The following is a 20177-nucleotide window of genomic DNA, read 5'->3' as shown; positions in this document are numbered from 1 at the left end:
ATGTTATTAAAAACATCTTTTGGGTTGAAATATTACACTATTATTAGTGCATGCCTGATTAAAACAATAACATAAATACATCTCACATTTTGGTAAATACTAAATATCAAAAGTAAAATTTTATTGAGATCCTATCTCTTCAGATGATGGACATGGCTGTTTTTCCCCTTCAATTAGCTCATGTATCTTATAAATAAATATCACATGTGCTAGTTGAGACCAGATTCAATAAAAACTAACATTAAAGGAAGGTAAGTAATCGGGCTATTAGGAAGTGCAGTGCTTAAAAAAGTTCCACTAGTGATTATATTTTAAGAGCAATTGTAACATTTGGATCCCCAACATCTTCCTGTTGAGTTAATTTAAATGAAATAAATGTATTGGAAGAGTAAATACATAATCAGAGAAATGGTTGAGGACAAGTTGGAGACATTTCCAAGGAGAAGAAATGAATATCGCTCTATGCTACCCAATATTCTTTTGGAAAAGTAATGAAAATGTTTCTTTTATGAGATTCAATACACCGCCAAGGAAATAGAACTACCAGTTACCTTTGACATGTGTTACTTCTACCCAGGATGTAGTGCTGAGCTGTCAAAGGTCAATGCGAAACTTTTTGCCACCTTGAAATCATGCAGAATACACAGCTGAGAAGCAGACTCATGTCTCAGTTAACAGAGGCTTATAAGACATGAATATTTCATGTCCCTTTGCCACCTCAAAGAACTCATACTTTAGGGACAATGTACCATAATAAGAATCAGAAAGGACAAGAAGTATTCCTTTCTTTTGTAAAGAGGGTAAAGGGCAATTGTGCAAGGAAGGTGCAAAAGGAGAATAGGTGTGATGCCCTGACCGTGACTTGCTCTTAAGCAGATCAGTTTAGGAGAGTATATATGGAATGTGTAGGTCTGGAAATGGATTACCTTAAAACTAAAATAAATGGCTACGTCATTTTTTTTAAAAATGTATCCTATGAAATCTAAATATCAATGCAATTTGTTACTCATTATCATTATTTTATAAAATGCATGGAAAAGCTCTTCTTTTCTAGTTGGAATTTATAATTTCTTTTCTCAATTAAATTCTTATTTTATCCTTTACGCTTGAAAGCTTTTTACTAATCACTGTGCAATGAAAGTGCCTTCACTGGGGCACTCCACTTCTCTGTCTTAGAAATTCACGATAGGAATCTGAGCTACACCCAGTGAGACATCTCGTTCTCTTGGTGCCTTCTTTAAGGCTGCTAAACATTGCAGTGGGATTCGTTAATTTTGCTTTTACTTTTGGTGGGTTTCTTACTTTAGAATGAAGGACGACTAAGGACTATTTATACTTTCTGTAGATTCCCTCGACTCTGATTTCTATTTCAAATATTGAAGGCAAAGTTTTTTAATTTTTTGCTTTTTTGTTTTTTTCCTCTTCCATAGCTTTACGGGAGGGAGGGAGGTATTGTCTCAAGTTACTTATCTATAGACTGATGCTAGCATGAATATAAGAGTTTCATGCTTTTGAACCTCTTTTGATCTTAATCCCAAATGCCTCCCTGTTCAGAGCCTTGGTGCCTCGAATTCTGCCCCAAAGGATGCATCATCTTAGACTAGCAGTCTTGTTGCTTTTCTCTACCAATGAAATGAGAGGGTGAAAGAACCCAGGACAGCGGGTTGTGAAAGAAGTGCAGAAGGAAGATAGAAGCTTAGAGAAAAGGTAGCTGGAGTTCTTAACAATGGAGAGGAGACTATTTTGAAGTTCTAAGACCAATTCCAACATGTGTGTCTCCAAGCAATTCTCCTATACCAGTGGGGTATCCTAGAATTCAACTCTGTTCTGACACTATCTACTAGAGATAGCATCAGATCCTGCAGGTTAAGGGCTCAGTCATTCAAGACTGCCCCCCCATCCAGACAGCAGTCAGGAGCCTAGGTTGTCACCTGTACTTTTGACCAACTGGATATAAATTGGAGGTTCCTACAACCCCCTCTTTGGGTTTGGTTAATTTGCTGGAGTGTCTCATAGAACTCAGAAAAACATTTTACTTACTAGATCACTAGTGTATTATAAAAGGATATAACATAGCTAGGTATGGGGGAAGGGGCAGGGCTTCCATGACCTCTCTGAGTGTGCCAGTGTTCTCAAATTTCCCTGTGTTCACCAACCCAGAAGCTCTCTGATCCCAGTCCTTTTGGATTTTTTTAAAAGTTTATTTATGTTGAGAGAGAGAGAGCGAGTGAGCATGTGCGTGAGCGGGGAAGAGGCAGAGAGAGAGGGAGAGAGAGAGAGAGAATCCCAAGCAGGCTCTGTGCTGTCAGAATGGAGCCTCATGCAGGGTTCAGTCTCATGAACCATGAAATCATGACCTGAGTGACAATCGAGAGTTGGATGCTTAACCGACTGAGCCACCCAGGTGCCCCCTTTTGGATTTTTATGGAGCTGTCGTTATATAGGCATGATTGATTAAACCAATGGCCATTGATGATTGATTCAACCTTCTGTCCCTCTTTTCTCCCTGGGGGTCAGGGAATGGGTCTAGGACATGGTTGATTCCCTTGGCAAGCATCTTTGATCCCTAGGTAGAGTCTAAAAGTCACCTCATTAACATAACAAAAGATGTCTTTATGGCTTTTATCACCTAGTAAATCCAAGGATTTTAAGAGCTGTGAGACAGGAACTGTGGAGAAGACCAAATATATATGAAAAATCTAAATGGCCAAATACATGTTTCTTATAAATCACAATATCTCATAGACCAAACACAAAGCAATTTGACTTCATGATTTTGCCTCAGACTAACTATGAAAGTATTCTAAATGAGAAAGCCTAATGTTAGAATCAAAGTTCCATCAAGGAGGAGAATGCAGAGAGGAAATTTTGGGTGTGATTCCAAATATCTGAGTTAAACCCATTTGTCAACACACTTGAGCAGCTTTATATTTTTATATATTAAGGGAGTCTCAAATTCCTTATGACTTATAATAAGACCTTTACAAGGGGACTATGTGGATTGTGTTTAGACAAAACCAGTTTGACCATTTTAACTTAACTGAAGTGTTTCCCATGTCAGTTGACTTGTCCCCTGTTAAAAGGTAGAAATGTTAGTGCGAGAAGATGTTTTGTAATGGTTTTCCTCTGAGGGCAATGTTTTCATGTGTCCCAGTTATTTTTATTGCTTACATGAAAAAGCTATGCCACATGGCTTATGTATATACAAGTGTTGCTTTGAAGGCAAGCACAGGTTTACACCTGCTAAGCTTATGTTGGAATTTATTTTAATTCATTGTACAGGCACTGGCGTTTTAGCTAGCATATTAAAACACGATTAAAGTCATAGGAAAGTTAGATATCATTTAGCCTTGTCTTCGTAACTTGAAGTTACAAAATTATGTATTAGCCAACCTAAAAATTGAGTATGTTATAATTAACATAATTGAATATATATAATCAAATACATGTATAATTAAAAGATAGGTGCATCATGGGCTTTGGAGTCTTGTGTTTGAATTTTGACTGTGCTGCTTGCTTTGGACTTTGAATAAGTTACTTAACTTCCTTTTGACTCCATTTCTGTATCTGTAGAGTGAGGATATTAGAGATCCTTCATGGAGATGTTGTAAAGGTTAAATGACACGATACAAATGAAGCACTTAGCATAGTGTCTGACAAACTAAGTGTTCAGTACACATTAGCTAAATTGTTTTTATTTATAAGTTAAGAATTTGAGACAAATTGCTTATGTTTTGGGGTAATGTGGAATATATACTCAAGTAATGTGGAAATAGATATATTGAAACATCTTATCTTTTCAGTGGATGCCAAGGGTAAAGAAATACATATATATTATATTATGTCTAAATAAATGGGTCAGCATAAACTAGAGGTTTGGTTAAGCTCAGTGAACTGGTACGTATTAACCTGATTATGACGATGTAGTTACTGTGTAGGAACAAGGCCAGGACTCACTGAGACAAAATTAAGTCTTAAGATGCCAGGCTTTCAACTCATATTATATACAGTGAAAACCTTCCTATTACATTAATACCTAAACTTTTCTTTTTATTTACTACAAATCCATCTCCTTTTATTTTTTCTTTTTTTATATGAGCAGGGGAGAATATTGTAATCATTCTTCATAAAACACTGCATTATAAAGACTTTTTGTAAATGTCCACAGGCGTCCTTAGCTGAGAATGAATCTATTTGAATAAAACCAGTAATCTGAAAGTAATTAAAGTAGTTTTGTAAGGTGCAATAAACATCCATTGTTGGGTCTACAAAGCATTAGTTTATGCTATTGTGAAGAAGATGTCTTTTTAGGCCCTGAGCTGTTTTGAAAAATTTCAGAGGCCACAAGTCTGAAAAAAACAAGGACAAGATAATGACTGGAGACACAATTAATCCTGGTGCCTCTGTATAGTACAAACTGTTACAACAAGCAAAGAAAAAGCTGGTCAGGGGTTATAGAAAGAGAAGTTAATGCATAGTCTTAAAAAAAAAGCTTATATGTAGAGGACTCAATGCGTGGAATGAACAATAGCTGAGAAATTAAACTAGCATAAGACAATACATTGTGTTATAAAGAAAGGGAAAATGAATTTAAAATGTTTGCAGAAAATATGAAATATAATTTCTATCCATGTGTATGTGAAGACCAGATTGAATTTAGGTAAATACTTTTTTGTTTCTTTAGGCATGACCTCAGTTGGTGTCAAGGTTTCAGAAGCCCATGCAATACGTCACACATTCCTGACTCAAAATTCTTGCCCACCATGTAAAGGGGTTGCACGTTACAAGGAGCCTGGAAGAAACTGCCAGTGCACACTCTGAAGGTCAGCATTTATCAGGCAGCAACTTTTTATTACTTAACTCTTTTCAAACTTCCTTCACAATAGTCTGTGTTTATGAGGATGAACAAGAATAAACAAGACAATTTCTGGGTCTGACTCCTACCCTAGTGGCCTCCAAATTTGGTACCTGATTTAGGAAATTAAATCTAACCTTTAAATATGAAATAGTTAACTTCCCCACCCTGAAGCTGAATGCTCAGGCAGAGGGATTTCAGCCTTTCTGCTTCCCACCCTGTTTCTCACGAAACAGATTCAGTCAGCATTTTAGGAAAACCTCATTTTTTATCTGTGACCATTTCACATGGGATTTAAAATAAAACAATGGAGTATTCAGTTAGCCCCAGTGACCTCTTGTAGACTCCAGGGTGGTCATTTAATGTCTGCTGTTTGAACGCCCTGTAACTTCAGACACGTAAGAAGTATCTTCTTGATTCTGCATTGACTTGGCATAAAGGCATTTGGTTGGAGCTGGGCTCAGTTAAAGCAGTCCTTCTCCAACTTGTGTCAAGTTGATGTACTGATCCAAATGAAGTATTTCTCCCTCATTCTTGCTAATCTTGTGCTGAGTTTTATACACGGAGACTGTTGGTCAATTCACAGATCTTGGGGCATGTCTTTTAGTATCTGTCTGCATCCACTATTCCTTTTAGGCTGGACACACTATGGCCTCTGAAGAATCAAGCATTGGCTTTCAGGAAAACCAGGATCCCTCCCCTGAATACCTGTGGCTTGAGCATGCCATCTGCATCATATACTGAAATCCTTTGCACACATAATAATTATACTTTTCCAAATGAGTCTCTGGCTTCACAGTCATAGGCAGTTTTAATCAAAATAGCAGTGATTCTGAGCTAAAACTTTAATGTTTGCATTCCCTTGGAAGATAGTTGCCAAATTTAGCAAAAGGCAAACAAACAAACAGCAATGATAAAGCTGAGTGCCCGGTTAAATGTGAACATCAAGTAAATCTTGATTTTTTTTTTTTAAGAATAGGTATGTGAAATACAATAGTAAGGACATACTTTTAAAAAAAACATTTTTTTTTAACGTTTATTTATTTTTGAGACAGAGAGAGACAGAGCATGAACAGGGGAAGGGCAGAGAGGGAGACACAGAATCTGAAACGGGCTCCAGGCTCTGAGCTGTCAGCACAGAGACCGACGCGGGGCTCGAACTCACGGATCGTGAGATCATGCATGACCTGGGCCGAAGTCGGACACTTAACCGACTGAGCCACCCAGGCGCCCCAGTAAGGACATACTTATATTAAAAAAAAATACTCACTGTTTATCTGAAATTCATATGTAACCAAGCATTCTGTGTTTCGTTTGGTAACTCTGTCTTGGAACCATGATAGATTATAGTTAGGAAAGAGTCTCTGTTTCACAGTTGAAGTAATTGAGGCCTAGAGGGGGAAAATAGCTTTCCTTCAATATCCCAGAGATTTGCTGCATTTGGTCATTTCACTGGATGGCACGTTTGAGGGACAGCTGAGAGGAGGCAAGATTGTCTTGGGCATTTTTACGTGCTCGTATTCCTTTTGATTTTTCCATTCTTGCTCTGCCATACCTGCCTGCAAAATACATACTCAGATAACTGCCAGTTGAGAAAGCTCTATTATATTATTTTGCCATTGTGGGTAAATTACTGATTTACTGGCTTTTTTATTTTTCCCTCATGGAGTGAATCTGTGTTGGTGGAATTTTAGGCATCAATTTGCGATAAATGGGAGAGAAAATTTGAGGTTGAGGTGTAGGTTCTCAAAATATTATTAGATTGGGTCAAATTTCAGTATCCTAAATATTAATGCTATAGACCTGCAGCTGATGGCTGTGTGAAAAAAAACAGAACAACAATTTGGCCAGCTTAATAATATGTAGATAAATGACAAGTTTATACCTCTGCCCCAGTAACTCTGGGATGGGGGATTCAAAATATATACTTCACCTCCAATATTGCATTATAAATTTTTTTGAATGTAGCAAATTTGAAAGAATTATACAGTGAATTGCCATATACCTATTACTTAGAGTCTACAATGAACATTTTGCTATATTTGCTTTATTGTGCGTCTCTGCATCTTTTCATCACTTTATTCATCTGTCATCTCATCTTTGATGCATTTCAAAGTAAGTTAACGATGTTCGTATTCCTCATGCCTACACATTTCATTCAGCAGGTATATCATGAACTAGGACTCGTTTATTTATTATTTTTAAGGTAGAAATTACATATAGTGAAAGACACAAATCCTAAGTGTACCATTTGGTACATTTTAACAAATATATATACCTGTGCAACCTATAGGTCACACAGATTATGTCTGTGTAAGATACAGAACACTACCATCACTCTAGAAAGTCTCCTCATGACCCATTCCAGAATAAGCATTTGCTGTTCTGATTTTTTTTTCATTATAGATTAGTTTTGTCTGTTTAGAACTTCATAGAAGGAGAATCACACAATATGCGATTCTTGTGTAAGGCTTCTTTCACTCAGCATGTTTTTGAGATGTATGCATGTTATTGGGTGTATCAGTAGTTTGTTTGTTTGTTTGTTTTACTAATGAGTAGTATCTCATTCTATGAATATATCACAAAATGGTTAGCCATCCCTCTGTTGAGGAACACCTGGGGTGTTTCCAATTCCTGGCTATCATAAATGAATGTGTTATAGGAGCGCCTGGGTGGCTCACTCAATTAAGTGTCCAACCTCAGCTAGAACCTCACAGTTCATGAGTTTGAGCCCTGCATTGGGCTTGGTGCTGACAGCTCAGTGGAGCCTGCTTCAGATTCTGTGTCTACCTCTCTCTCTGCCCACCCCCCCCCCCCGCTTGTGCTCTGTCCCTCTCTCTCAAAAATAAATAAACACTAAAAAAATAAAATAAATTTGTTATAAATCTTTTAGTATATGTCCTGTGGACATGTTTCCTTCCCTTCCCTCAATCACTTCCTCCCATCCTCTGCCTCTGGAATAAATACTCAGGAGAGGAATCAACCAGGTTTGGGGAGCATTTTACTAGCTTATGTTATTTTAAAAATATTGGTTATTATATTGATTACCTACTAGCTTTGTTCTACTTTGCAAAGCTTGACTGACTTTAGCTTTTCTCTTAGCTTCTTCTCTAGATTTCTTTGCTCTTAGACCTCAAAGGATCTAGATCTTCTCAAATGGTTGAGACCAGTCAAAGACACTCTGGATCCCTGAAACTTGCTTAGAATAAGTCTTCATTCTATTCTGGATGTGGGACACCTCTGGTAGGGTCTTTCTCAGAATCACATTATATCAGGAGAATGAATGTGTCATTGACTTACTTTCTTATTCACTTGATCGTGTATTGAGTGGATGTTGTATGCTATGCTCTGAGAATATAAAGATGATAAAACTTGGCCCTTGATTCAAAATAGCACATAGACTTTTAGAGAGGTGGACAAGATAAATCGCCATTTCAGTACAATGTGGTAAATATTTTGGTAGGGATAAGTACAGGGTGCTGTGGGAGTACCTTGAAAATGCACTTGACCCAGAGTAGGGTGTATCAAGAAAGAGTTTCTAGAGGATATGAAGACTGAGTTATGTTATGACGGACCCAGGAACAGTTAAATAGCAGGTAATAAAGGGAGTGTGTTTTAGGCAGAGGGCTATGATAAAGTGTTGGGGGCAGGAGAAAGTGAGTAGCTTTGAAAGTTCAATGTCAGTAGGTGAGGCTAAAGAGAAGGGAGGAGGGAGATCATAATGGGCTTTTAGATTTAGTTAAGGGTTACTTAATATTCTGAAAAGTTTACTGTGTATCTGTCTGTATCCATGTAAGGAGTAGGTCATAGACCACCAGTTATTTCTGTACCTATTTTGATAAACTGAAAAGAGTCTCAGTTCAGTGGCTTCAGCATGTGCTCACTCTTCAAAATAAGGTTCATAATGAGTGTAAGATATCTAACTGGTGAAACTGCATTTTTTTTTCTTAAAAAAAAAAAAAGGCTCAGTATCAGGCCGTACATGAAGGGAAATTTCAGAATCTTTGCTAGAACTGGATAACTGCTGACCCCAGCATCCTTAAATTAACCTCTCAGGAAATGCAAGATTTATAAGTTGTGGGCTTCTTTTTTTTCTTTTGAAAAAAGGTCTTAATAATTCAAAGAACTTTTTAATGATTTTAAAAGTGCATGTTAAGTACTTGATGGATTGGATCAATTCAGTCTTTGTAGTGCTGTGTGTTGACATCCTCCTCTCTACATATGGAAATTCGACAGATGTACAGAAATGCTACACAGGATGGGATGTTTCTTTATGACATTTCCTTGTGCATTTCATTGGAGAAAAGAAATGTGTATATGCACTTTATAGTTAGTCATTAACTATAAAAACAAGCTTATTCACAAACCTGCTTTGATCTGAATTTCCTGTGATTTATCTTTGGTGTCTTAGCATGCACTGAACTCCTGATTGTTATTAACTCCCCAAATATTTACATCACTCCAGATAATCAATGCTTATCACAGTCAATACAGATGTTACAAGATCCTAGAAGAAAGATAGTGTCAGCATAACATTTTAATTATTATAGCATGTGTTTTCAACTGTATCTTTTGTTTAGAGCATCAACTAGCACAGCTACTGTATATATCTAATACATAGAAAATATTAAAATGGTAGAACATATAAATTATAGCTTTTCCCACCAAAGATTTGAAGCCATAGTGTGCGAATGCTTGAAGGTATTAACGCTTGTTTAATTAATTTAAATCATGCTGCTAGGACCGTATTTTCACTTTCTGTTCCCCTGAGCTTGTACTCTCAGCGTGGTTACTCAACTGTTATGTGAGACAAATTTGCTTGTGGATGTTTTAATGATGCAAAATATCTGATTTGAACTAGCACATCACTTCTGTTAATGAAATCACAAGATGGACTGTTGTGAGGAAAAAAATAATTTGACTTTATCTGTTTGGCAAAATTCTGCTTGGTTTGTAAGTTTCATTTTTAAGCATCATGCTTCATTTTTTACTACGCTGAGAGCAAAATGCTGCAAAGTTGTCTGAAACCTACGATATCTACTTCTGTGACTCCCCCCCAGGTATTTCACAGCCACTCTGGCAGAGGTGGTTGCCAGTGCAATATTGTCTAGCTTTTCCTAGCTGGAGGTACCTCACTACCTCTCTTGCTGAGGTACCTCACCACTTCTCTTGCACTCTCTTCGTGCAGTTCTGCCAAGATATGTCCACATTCACTCTTACTGGAAGAGCTACAGTGTTATTTCAAGCAGCTGTGCCAGAGGTAATGGCACAAAAGTTACGCTGTGGTGGTGGGTGTGCAGGAGCAGGATGGGCCTCATCCAGCTCCTTCAGTGAAAGCTCCGTGTAGGTGGGGTGGAGAACTTGCTGACGGTTGAAAGTGGAAGGCCCAGCTTCAACTTTCACTTGCGTTTTCTGATGAATATTTGCTCTGATAAAGTAAAATGCCTGTGCCCTTTCCCAGCTGTGGGGCTGGGCAAACTGCAAGTTACACCTTCAATAAATAAGAAATACCACAGGGACTTAGTTCTTTTTTTTTCTTTTCTTTTCTTTTCTTTTCTTTTCTTTTCTTTTCTTTTCTTTTCTTTTCTTTTCTTTCTTTTCTTTTTTTTCTCTTCCTTCCTTCCTTCCTTCCTTCCTTCCTTCCTTTCTTTCTTTCTTTCTTTCTTTCTTTCTTTCTTTCTTTCTTTCTTTCTTTCTTTCTTTCTTTCTTTCTTTTATGAAACACCAGAAGAAAGGTATAGTAATAACAAAGCTCTAGTTTTAATAGGAGGCTTGTGATGATAGCTAAAATAGCTAGGAACTCCCCCCTCCTCCACGTCATATCCACTAAAATAAGGGCTTAAGGAAAGATATCATAGCCAGGTTCGGAAACCTGCTTCTGCTCAGGTACTGCTTCTAGTCAGGATTCAGAAAAGAGGCCATTTCTAGAAAGGAACGACTTCTGTCACAGAGAAGACTGTTCTGAAGTATGAAGTATGAAGTATGTTCTGCTTTCTAGTTCTCCCGTCTTCTCCAAGGACCTAAATTGGCCACACTCTTTCAAGCAAATGTGTTTGTAGATGGTTTTCTTTTTTTAGTTTGAGATACTAAATATGCTGGATTTCCTCATAAGGAGACAAAAATAGTGATATTGAGAGCCCTTGGGGACTAGTGCAAGAAGATCTTGAGTCAGTAAAGTATCACAATAGGCCTCCTTTGTAAAGACAACGTAGAGAACTTAAATTAGCACTAGCTTCTTTCTCATGGAAAAGTCCTATTACAGTAATGCAAGAAAGCCTGTGAGATGCAGAGAGGCCTTGAAGGCAGGGAGTAGCATCTTATATTCTTAAAGGAGCTTGAGAATTTTATCAAACTCCTGTCTTTGACTTAAAGTACAACTAAAGGGAAACCATTCTGGAAAAAAATGAGTATAGCATTTACCTAAATTTGAAATAGTTTAAATAAACTATTTTGGACGGTTAAGTGTCCAACTTTGGCTTAGGTCACGATCTCAGGGTTTGTGAGTTTGAGCCCTGCGTTGAGCTCTGTGCTGACATCTTGAACCCTGGATCCTGTTTTGGATTCTGTGTCTCCCTCTCTCTCTGTGCCTCCCCTGATAGCACTCTGTCACTTTCTCTCTCCAAAGTAAACATTAAAAAAAATTAAATAAAATAAATGAGGTGCCTGGGTGGCTCAGTTGGTTAAGCATCCAACTCTTGATCTCGGGGTCCTGAATTCAAGTTCCATGTTGGGCTGTGCCCAGAGTGTAGAGCCTACTTAAAAAAAAAAAAAGGCAAACAAAATAAAAACCTCCAGAGGGACAAAACACTCCCACATCCTCTCCATTCTATTCCATAAAATACTATCATCACCAGGTTCCTTTGAATATTTTATCCAAACTAGAATATTGCACATTAACTTAGCTTATGAGAGTTTTGCCTTTGGTCACCATTTTTTGACTTCCACAGCTCAAATTTATGAACAAGCAAAGAGATCATCATGATAAAGTGGGGGAAGTGAAATAATAGAGGTGGTACACGAGATATTACTGAGATAGAGGTTGGGTACTGAATCTAGCTGGGAGCAGGAGAAGTTGGTCAAGAAAAGCTTCCTAGATGTGGGTAGGTTTTGTTGGAGGACAAAGAGATTAAAGAGGGGGAGGAGGTAAGGCTGCCTTTGTGGGCAGGAGCATCTTACAGGGTAAGGGCTTTTCCAATGATATCAATGTATAGTACTTCTTTTTTTTAAAAAATAGTACTTTATCTAGATATAAAACTAAAATGTATTTAACATTTTAAAGATTCTGAACATATTAGAATGAAATAAACAAGTTGTAATTATTTGGTGGGATTGAATTTCAGATATGTTGAGTAACATCTTTCTGGACCAATCTTCATTTTGCAGAATTACAGTACCACATACTCATGTAAACTCTTGTTCATTGCCTCTGTTTGTATGGAAGTGTGATTCATCCATGACCAAAGCCATCATCAATGTGTGAATCAGTTTTTTAAGTGAATCAAGTAATTTACAAATGCCCTGTTTTTTTTTTTGTTTGTTTTTTAAAAATATCTGTTTTGGCCCAAGTTATCAAGATTTACTCAATTTTTATTATTTTGGATTATGTGAACTTGGAATTAATACTGCATTAGGACTTGGGGTAATTTTTTAAATGAATAATACTTTTTTTAATTTTTTTATTTAAAAAAAGTTTTTTTTTCAAGGTTTATTTATTTTTGGGACAGAGAGAGACAGAGCATGAACGGGGGAGGGGCAGAGAGAGAGGGAGACACAGAATCGGAAACAGGCTCCAGGTTCTGAGCCATCAGCCCAGAGACCAACGCGGGGCTCGAACTCGCGGACCGCGAGATCGTGACCTGGTTGAAGTCGAACGCTTAACTGACTGCGCCACCCAGGCGCCCCTTAAATGAATAATACTTTTAATAAATTAATTGAAAATAGTTTTGTACTAATAATTACTATTGCATTATTAAAGTTAGATCTTCCAGGGCATTGGTTCCAAAGATACCATGTTCTTTCAAATAATGAATTTGCATTTCTTTGAAATATTTCATAATGTAAACTTTTCTCCAAGTCACACTTACTTTTCAGTTGATTAATACTTTATTTCTCTAGTGAAATATTTAAACTGATTTTTCCTGTCTTACATATGGAATAGATACTGTCTATATGCTACAAACCTCAGGGTTTAGAGAGGTCAAACATGGGGATGGCGGCACACAATCCATAGGTCCTATATGATGCAACTCCAGGGGGCGCCATACACATAAATACAATCTGAAAGGCAACCAGTATTCAGAATTGTAAATGGCTGTCCTGGGGACTGGGATATGGAGCATGGGGAAGGATGTTTTCTAAAAAACAAACTCAGTCACTGAACCAACTGGTTATTTAATTAATTGATAAACCCTAGATGAAAGCAACCCTAGATGAAACCCTAGATGAAGAAACCCTAGATGAAAGGGATTTTTCAAAGTGTTTTTGGACCAAAAATTTCCATAGTCTAATAAGTTTGAGAAACTCTGGGATAAACAAGTTTTTCTCTGCAGGATCTCCCATAGTTTTAAAAATGCTCGTGTGCTTTGTGAATCTACAAGTGAAGACTAAAATAGGCATTACTTCCCAAGCTTATTTGACCATGGAAATGTTTATTGGCAGATTTGGTACTAATGTTTCAAGGTCTTATGCATCTGGTGTTTAGTCATCACAGACAATCAGAATGACACTCCATTTTCATGGATCTGAAAAAATAGGCAAGGGATATAGAATGAGAGACAATGCTGAGTGAGAAACAAGAGAAGAATGCTCAAGTTCTCTAAACTGTAAAATGAAAATGGGCATTTGACTGTTTTGTTCTCAAATCATTTAAATCCTGCTTTCCTTAATGATGCTATACTATATATAAAGATATATACATATGATGCGATATATATTGTAGTGATATATTCATACCTATTTAAAGGATAAAATAAATCTTAATAAATGAAAAATCCAGTGTGCTGTTATCTAGAATTAGAAGCTTTACCTCAAGATACACATGGGAATATATTGTGAATTATAAATAATTTGGGCTAATATAATACTTTTGTTTGTAGTACTCAGATCAAAACCCCTTTTTTTTCCCCTCTTCCCCTGTCTGGTGACAGTAAGTATCTACAGTTGTTTAGAATACTGAATGACTTGCAAATGACTTAAGAAACATGGGACTTCAATTCTCAAGCTTTGGTTTGTTAAATGAAAAGAAATGTCCAAGCAGCCAGTCATTTTTGTCATGTAGACAATCTTGAATCAGAACATAGTAGCTCTACATGTTGAAAACAATCCCACGCTGCTCAGTCAACCACAGCAGCTTTGACTTAAGACTTTCTATTTCACATAAGATGATAACTTTTTTTCTGTGTGGCTTAGAGTGAAGTTTTGTTTTGAACAATTGATAGATACTTCACTGCCCAAATTCCATGATTTGCTCACTAGTGTAAAAAATCATTATTTTATGATTGCATACTTTCATGATTTTTGTTCACTCAGTCTTTATAGTTAGTTAAGGATAAAACCATTTATCACCTAAATTCCACATATATTTAACAATTTTCTGTATTGTTTTCCTTTGACATTGTGAAATGAAACCCACATTTTTTAGAATCACATACCAAACTATTATAAAAATGAAGTGTTAGAAATCAATTCAAATGTTAAATACAAAGGACATCCTTGGCTCATTAAGTAAAAATATCTCATTTAATGAGCAGGAAAGCACTGGAGCACACTGAACCCTGACACAAAGCAAATTATTTAAGTGATAAATTATATTTTATGGGGAGTGTAAAAGTTAATAATACTCAGGGGCACGGTAATAAATGCAGAGGTGTAACTGACTTCATCGACTGCTTTACTTACAAACATGCCATATGTACTTAGTTACTTGAGATGATCATAAAAAGAAAGAATAGCAACTACACAAAGATTCATAAAGCGACCTTAGTATGATTATTTTTCAGTTGCATTCCTTATGTTGTGTGATTTTAAGAGATCCTTTCTCTCTCTCTCTGTTTCTCTCTCTTTCTTTTTTTCCCCTGTCATTTGCAACATTCTGCTTCCTTCATTTTTGTTTTCACTTTTGGTCAAGTATTTGACCTTGTAGCAGTTAAAGCTGCAGCCTGCTCCTTATCTCTTGGCAGGCCTCATAAAATCAGCCATGCATTCATTCTCTCTGGTGGCCCACAAATGACCTCAGACCACACTTCGTGAAGACCAACATGTCGTATGAAGAAATGGGTGGGTTAGCTTTTGTATTGGCACCATCCTGGCTCTTTCCTAAGCAAACATTTCTCAGTAGAGTTGAACAGACCCATCAACAAATGTGGTCAATAATCCCCATCCGTGCTTTGCTCAGATGCACAGAGATCTGTTTGCCAAAGCCATCTCCACACAATAAGAGAGCAGGGAAGCCTGGCTGCACTTGTCTGGGTAAAATTAGGAGTATAGATTGAGGATGAGGTGCAAAGAAAGGAGGTGCTTCTTTTTCTTTTTTTTAATTTAAATGATACCTATTTTTTTTTTCTGTTTTGAAATGAAATTGTCCCACTTTTTTTCTTGACGCCTGCCTGGTTTTGGATCATGAGCAAATTCTAATGCCATATAATTTTGCCTTTGTAGAGGTAGATTCTAGTTGAAAATGTAGCTTACTGATGCTACATGAATGATTTTTACTGCCTGGATTTGGAAAATAATGTAGTTAGAATCTTTATTCAAAGCTGATTTTAGTCTATGGGACCACTTTGAGGTCAATTGCAGATTGGGAGGTAGAAAATTCCCCTAATGCCAGAGCAAATATGACTTACAGTGGTGTTTCGCACCTCTGAGCCCTTGTGTATTCTATTTTTAATGCCTGGTTGCTTTTCTCTCTTGTCCGCTCAGCAAGGTCCAATAGACGTTTTAAACCCAGCTCAGAAATGCATTCCTCTGACCACTCTCTTCCTCTTTCTCTTCAGGTTCAGTTAATTACTCTTTCCATGCTCCGTTTTAAAAACATATTTATATTACTGCATTTTCTTCTCATATAATACTTTATCGATTCACATTTTCCATTAGGCTTTAAATTCATGAGTATAGAAACCCTGCTTTGGTTACCATTGTATACCTAACACCTAGACAGATAATGGCCCATAATGATGGAAGCAAGCATAAAGGAAGGACAGAAGGAAGGAAAGAAAACCTTTTTTTTAAATAACTTCTTTCTAAAGTTTATTTATTTATTTTGAGAGAGAAAGTACAAGTGGGGAAGGCCAGAGAGAGAGGGAGGCAGGGAGGCAGGGAGGGAGGGAGAGAGAGAGAGAGAGAGAGAGAGAGAGAGAGAGAATGAATCCCAAGCAGGTTCCCTTCTGTCAATGTAGAGGCCTATGTGGGGCTTAATCTCCTAAACTGTGAGATCATGACCTGAGCTGAAGTTGGAGGCTTAACCAACTGAGCCACACAGGTGCCCCAAGAAAACCTTTCTTACTATATATGGCACCCTTGTTTAAAATTATTTTTTTTTAGAAAAAGTCTTCCCTTCTTCTGGGCTGGTAGAGCTTTGGGCCAGGGTATAAGGCTTGGCTAGTGGAGAACTGGGTGGACTTTGGTTCTTACTCTTTGCCTCCTCAGCCTGAGGAAAAAAAGGAATAAAGAGACAGAAAAGGAGAGATACAGGTAAGAATGAGAGATAGGGAGATATGTCTGTCTTTAGTCCTAAACTGTGGACTCCCTAGCATAAAGACTGTATTTTCAAGTTTGAGATCTGGAGCCTTGCACATAGTAGCACTTCATACATATTTACTGCATTGAGTTGGATTATTGATATTTGAGGTTGTGTCAGGTTCCTTTGTATGCAGCATGGAATGGAAAGGGAGGGATTGCTAAGAAAGAGGATAGTTGGAAAATGGAGAAAGGTTAGTATGGCAGTTGGAAGAGAGTTACTAACTGGAACTGGATTTATTATTTAAGCATTTTCAAAGTATCTTTCTTGGTCTGTATTATAATCATCTTTAAAAGCAAATATGTATAGAATTCATTTGGAATCATTTGATCCTTTGAAAGTAATGATTAATCTACCATCTGGGTGCCAGTTCTGTTCCTGCTCCTTAATGGGGGCGATTTTGGGCAATTTAACTGCCTCAAGATTTGATTTGTTCAATTTTAAAGTCAGTATATACTGAGTATCTACTTCACAGGATGTTATGTGCTCGAGATGAGATAATGTTTGTAGTCTGCTTAGCACAGAGCTTGATATTGTTAATATTATTATTACCACAACTTAATGACAAAATATTTTGTAAACCTTTTTTCATATGTCTACTTTTGTTTTTGCCTACACCATTTATTTTTCTTTGGAAAATGAACTCTCTTTTACTCTTAGTTGATGGGGTTTCTGTGGAGGTGATGATATCTCTTGGCTACAGTGGTAGACACTTTCCAAAGCCAGTTCAATAGGAGCTAGTGAGTATCAGTGTGGAACTGGTGTATGAAGTGCTCTCTTTAGCTGGAGTTGCTGGTGACCATTTTCTCACTTTACATGGAGGACCTGTCTGAGATATTTGCCATGGCAAAAGATGGCAGATCCAAGTGTTTGCAGACCGAGAATGAGAAGGAAGGAAGGAGGGAAGGAAGGAAGGAAGGAAGGAAGGAAGGAAGGAAGGAAGGAAGGAAGGAAGGAAAGAAAGAAAGAAAAAGAGAAGGAAAGAAAAGGAAAGGAAGAAAGAAAAGAAAAGGAAAAGAAAAAGAAAAGAAGAGAGAAAAGAGAAAAGAAAAAAGAGATTGATTGATTCTAGGTGATATTGCTTGAGCATCTGGATACAGACCTGACTCTAGTTAGAACTGAAAGCTAGAACTATATCTGGACTTTTTAATATGTGAACTTTGATTAAGTAAGTTGGAGTTAGGTTTTTTGTTTTTTGTTTTTGTTTTTGTTTTTTTTTTTTTTGATTTGCAGATGAAACAGCCCAACTAATTGAGATTTGATTATGGTCATTCACAATGGGGTATTAGTGGCAATGGACCCCTCCCCTCTTCATGCTTATGATTGTGAGCTTCTTTTGCTTCTTCCTATTTGATGTCAATGTACCTATTTTTAGCAGGTATCCCCCTTCTAGTTAAATTAGAATACTTAATGAAAATGAAATTTAGCTATTATCAGTGATAATTTATCTAGAATAAGGCACTAGCAATTAGAGGGTTTTTATTGAAATTAAAAAAAAATTTTTTTAATCATACTTGTGTGCTTACCAGACTTCGCCAGGAAACTTCTCCAGGGAAGGGCCTGTGTCTCATTAATTTTGGTACACTTCGCCCCAGAAACAGTGTCTGTGGTTCATAGGTGGTCACTGAACATTTGTTGATTTTAATACACTTGACTACCTCAGATGTGGAAAATAGGCCTCCCTTCCCTTACCTCCCCAGCCTCCCTTCCCCCACCTTTCCTCCTTCCTTCCTTCCTTCTTCCTCCTTCCCTCCCTCCCTCCCTTCCTCCCTCCTTCATTTTTCTTCCTTCCTTCCTTCCTTCCTTCCTTCCTTCCTTCCTTCCTTTATAAGAAAAATTTAAAAAAATACTAAAAAGTACAAAGAATTATAGAACAAGCACCCTTGTTTCCACCTCACATTAACAACAACTAATGTTTTGCCGTGTTTTCTTCCCATCTTGAATCTTCCTTTTGACCTTTTCCAATTTTTTCTCCTACCACCTCTTTGGGTAACAATGGTCACTTGTGTGTGGTATGTTACCTATTTGTTTTGTATAACATTACACACCTGTGTGCCTCCATTAATGACATATAGTATATCACTGTTTTATTCATGCTTAATAAGTTACATTAATGGCATATTGCTGTACATATTGTCCAGTAAATTCTTTTCAGTCAACGTTACGCTTTTGTGATATATCCATTTTGATTGCTTTTAACTGTAGTCTAATATTTCATTGAGTTACTTTATTACATTACATTATCTTTTGAGGGACATGTAATGTCTTTTTACGGTAAGAGTATTTTATAAAACCTGCTTTTACAAGCAAAATCTTGTGTTTGGAATTTATAATAATTCCAATTTAAATTTTTGAATTGAGTCATTGGAAAACAAGTAGAAAAATGAAAATAAACAGAACCTCCATATAATCAATTTCACTAGATGCAGGTTTTGTTACTTTGCTTTCATATATTAAGTATCTGCACTGATACAGATATATCTTTATATTTTATTTTTCAGAAATATTTATCTCTAGCTCAGTATAAAAGAATGCCATGATTATTTGCTCTGGTCCCACTGGCCCCTTTGTTGTTCTTTGAGCACTCCAGGCACACTGCCACCCCAGAACCTTTGTATCTGCTATTTCCTCTGCCAGCAACACTTCCCCAGACCTCACATGGCTTTGTCCTCATCTCCTTAAGGTCTGTGCTCAAATGCCACCATCCCAGTGATGCTGCCCTGACTGCTGCCCTGACTGTCCTGTTTAAAATCACACTCTTCACCCTCTTGTTAGCACTCTCAATCCCTATTTTTTGCTGATTTTTTTCTCTCCAATATTTAATAACTTTCTATCTGTTGTAGTATATATATACTATATATTCTGATTTTTGTTTATCTTAAGCAGGCAAAGCTCCATGAAAGTAGGGATTTCATCTGTTTTCTTTTTCCATTGCAGTATCCCCAATGTCGAGAATGATGAATAATAGCATATAATTATGCTCAATAGTATGTTGAATGAGTAAATGGAAAGTAGTAAAGATGAAAATTATAAGACAGTATGATGTGGACGAAAGAAAAGCATAAGCTTCCCTCTTAGGAGTAACATTTTGTTGTATCAACTCACAACATTTTCAGATGTTTTTTTATTTAGTTGAGATCATATAGCATATAGAATTTTTGAAAAAAGTGTGATCCTGTCTTTCTAGCTGTTACAATATAAGCAATTCCAGTTTTCAAACAGCCATCATATTTCCCCATACGTATGTACCATATGCTATATTACCAATTTCCTATTGGTTGAGATTTAGGTCATTTAAAATTTTGGATTTTGTAAATGACATCCTGATGAGTATTATTGTGCCTATATCTTCATCTGTATTTTGTAGTTTTCAAAATGTATTCACAGAAGTAGAATTACTGCATTTGAGTGAAAGATGCATATTGCCAGGTATTTCCCCCAAAGAGAGACAGTATCAAATTACACTCCTGTCCATGCTGTCTGAAAATATTTTATTTCACCTCATTCTCATTATCCCTGAGTATTTTCAAATAAAACTCATTTGCTATTTTGTTAGGGAAAAAAGTAGTTATTTGTTTTAATTTGCAT

General features: G+C 36.8%; 1 long non-coding RNA gene across 5 annotated transcripts in view; it reads left to right on the top strand.

Moving 5' to 3' along the window:
• The window catches only part of LOC109495687, a 363477-nt gene that overhangs the window by 124081 nt on the left and 219219 nt on the right, over nucleotides 1-20177 (top strand). For all 5 annotated transcript variants that reach the window (XR_006591484.1, XR_006591487.1, XR_006591483.1 and 2 more), the window contains one exon: nucleotides 4685-4823. This is a non-coding gene — a long non-coding RNA (uncharacterized LOC109495687). The remainder of the gene's footprint in view (nucleotides 1-4684; nucleotides 4824-20177) is intronic.

The sequence above is a fragment of the Felis catus genome, chromosome F1, assembly GCF_018350175.1.
Source record: "Felis catus isolate Fca126 chromosome F1, F.catus_Fca126_mat1.0, whole genome shotgun sequence".
Lineage (NCBI taxonomy): Eukaryota > Metazoa > Chordata > Mammalia > Carnivora > Felidae > Felis > Felis catus.
Note: the sequence above shows the minus strand (reverse complement) of the source record. Positions and strands in the feature narration are given on the sequence as shown.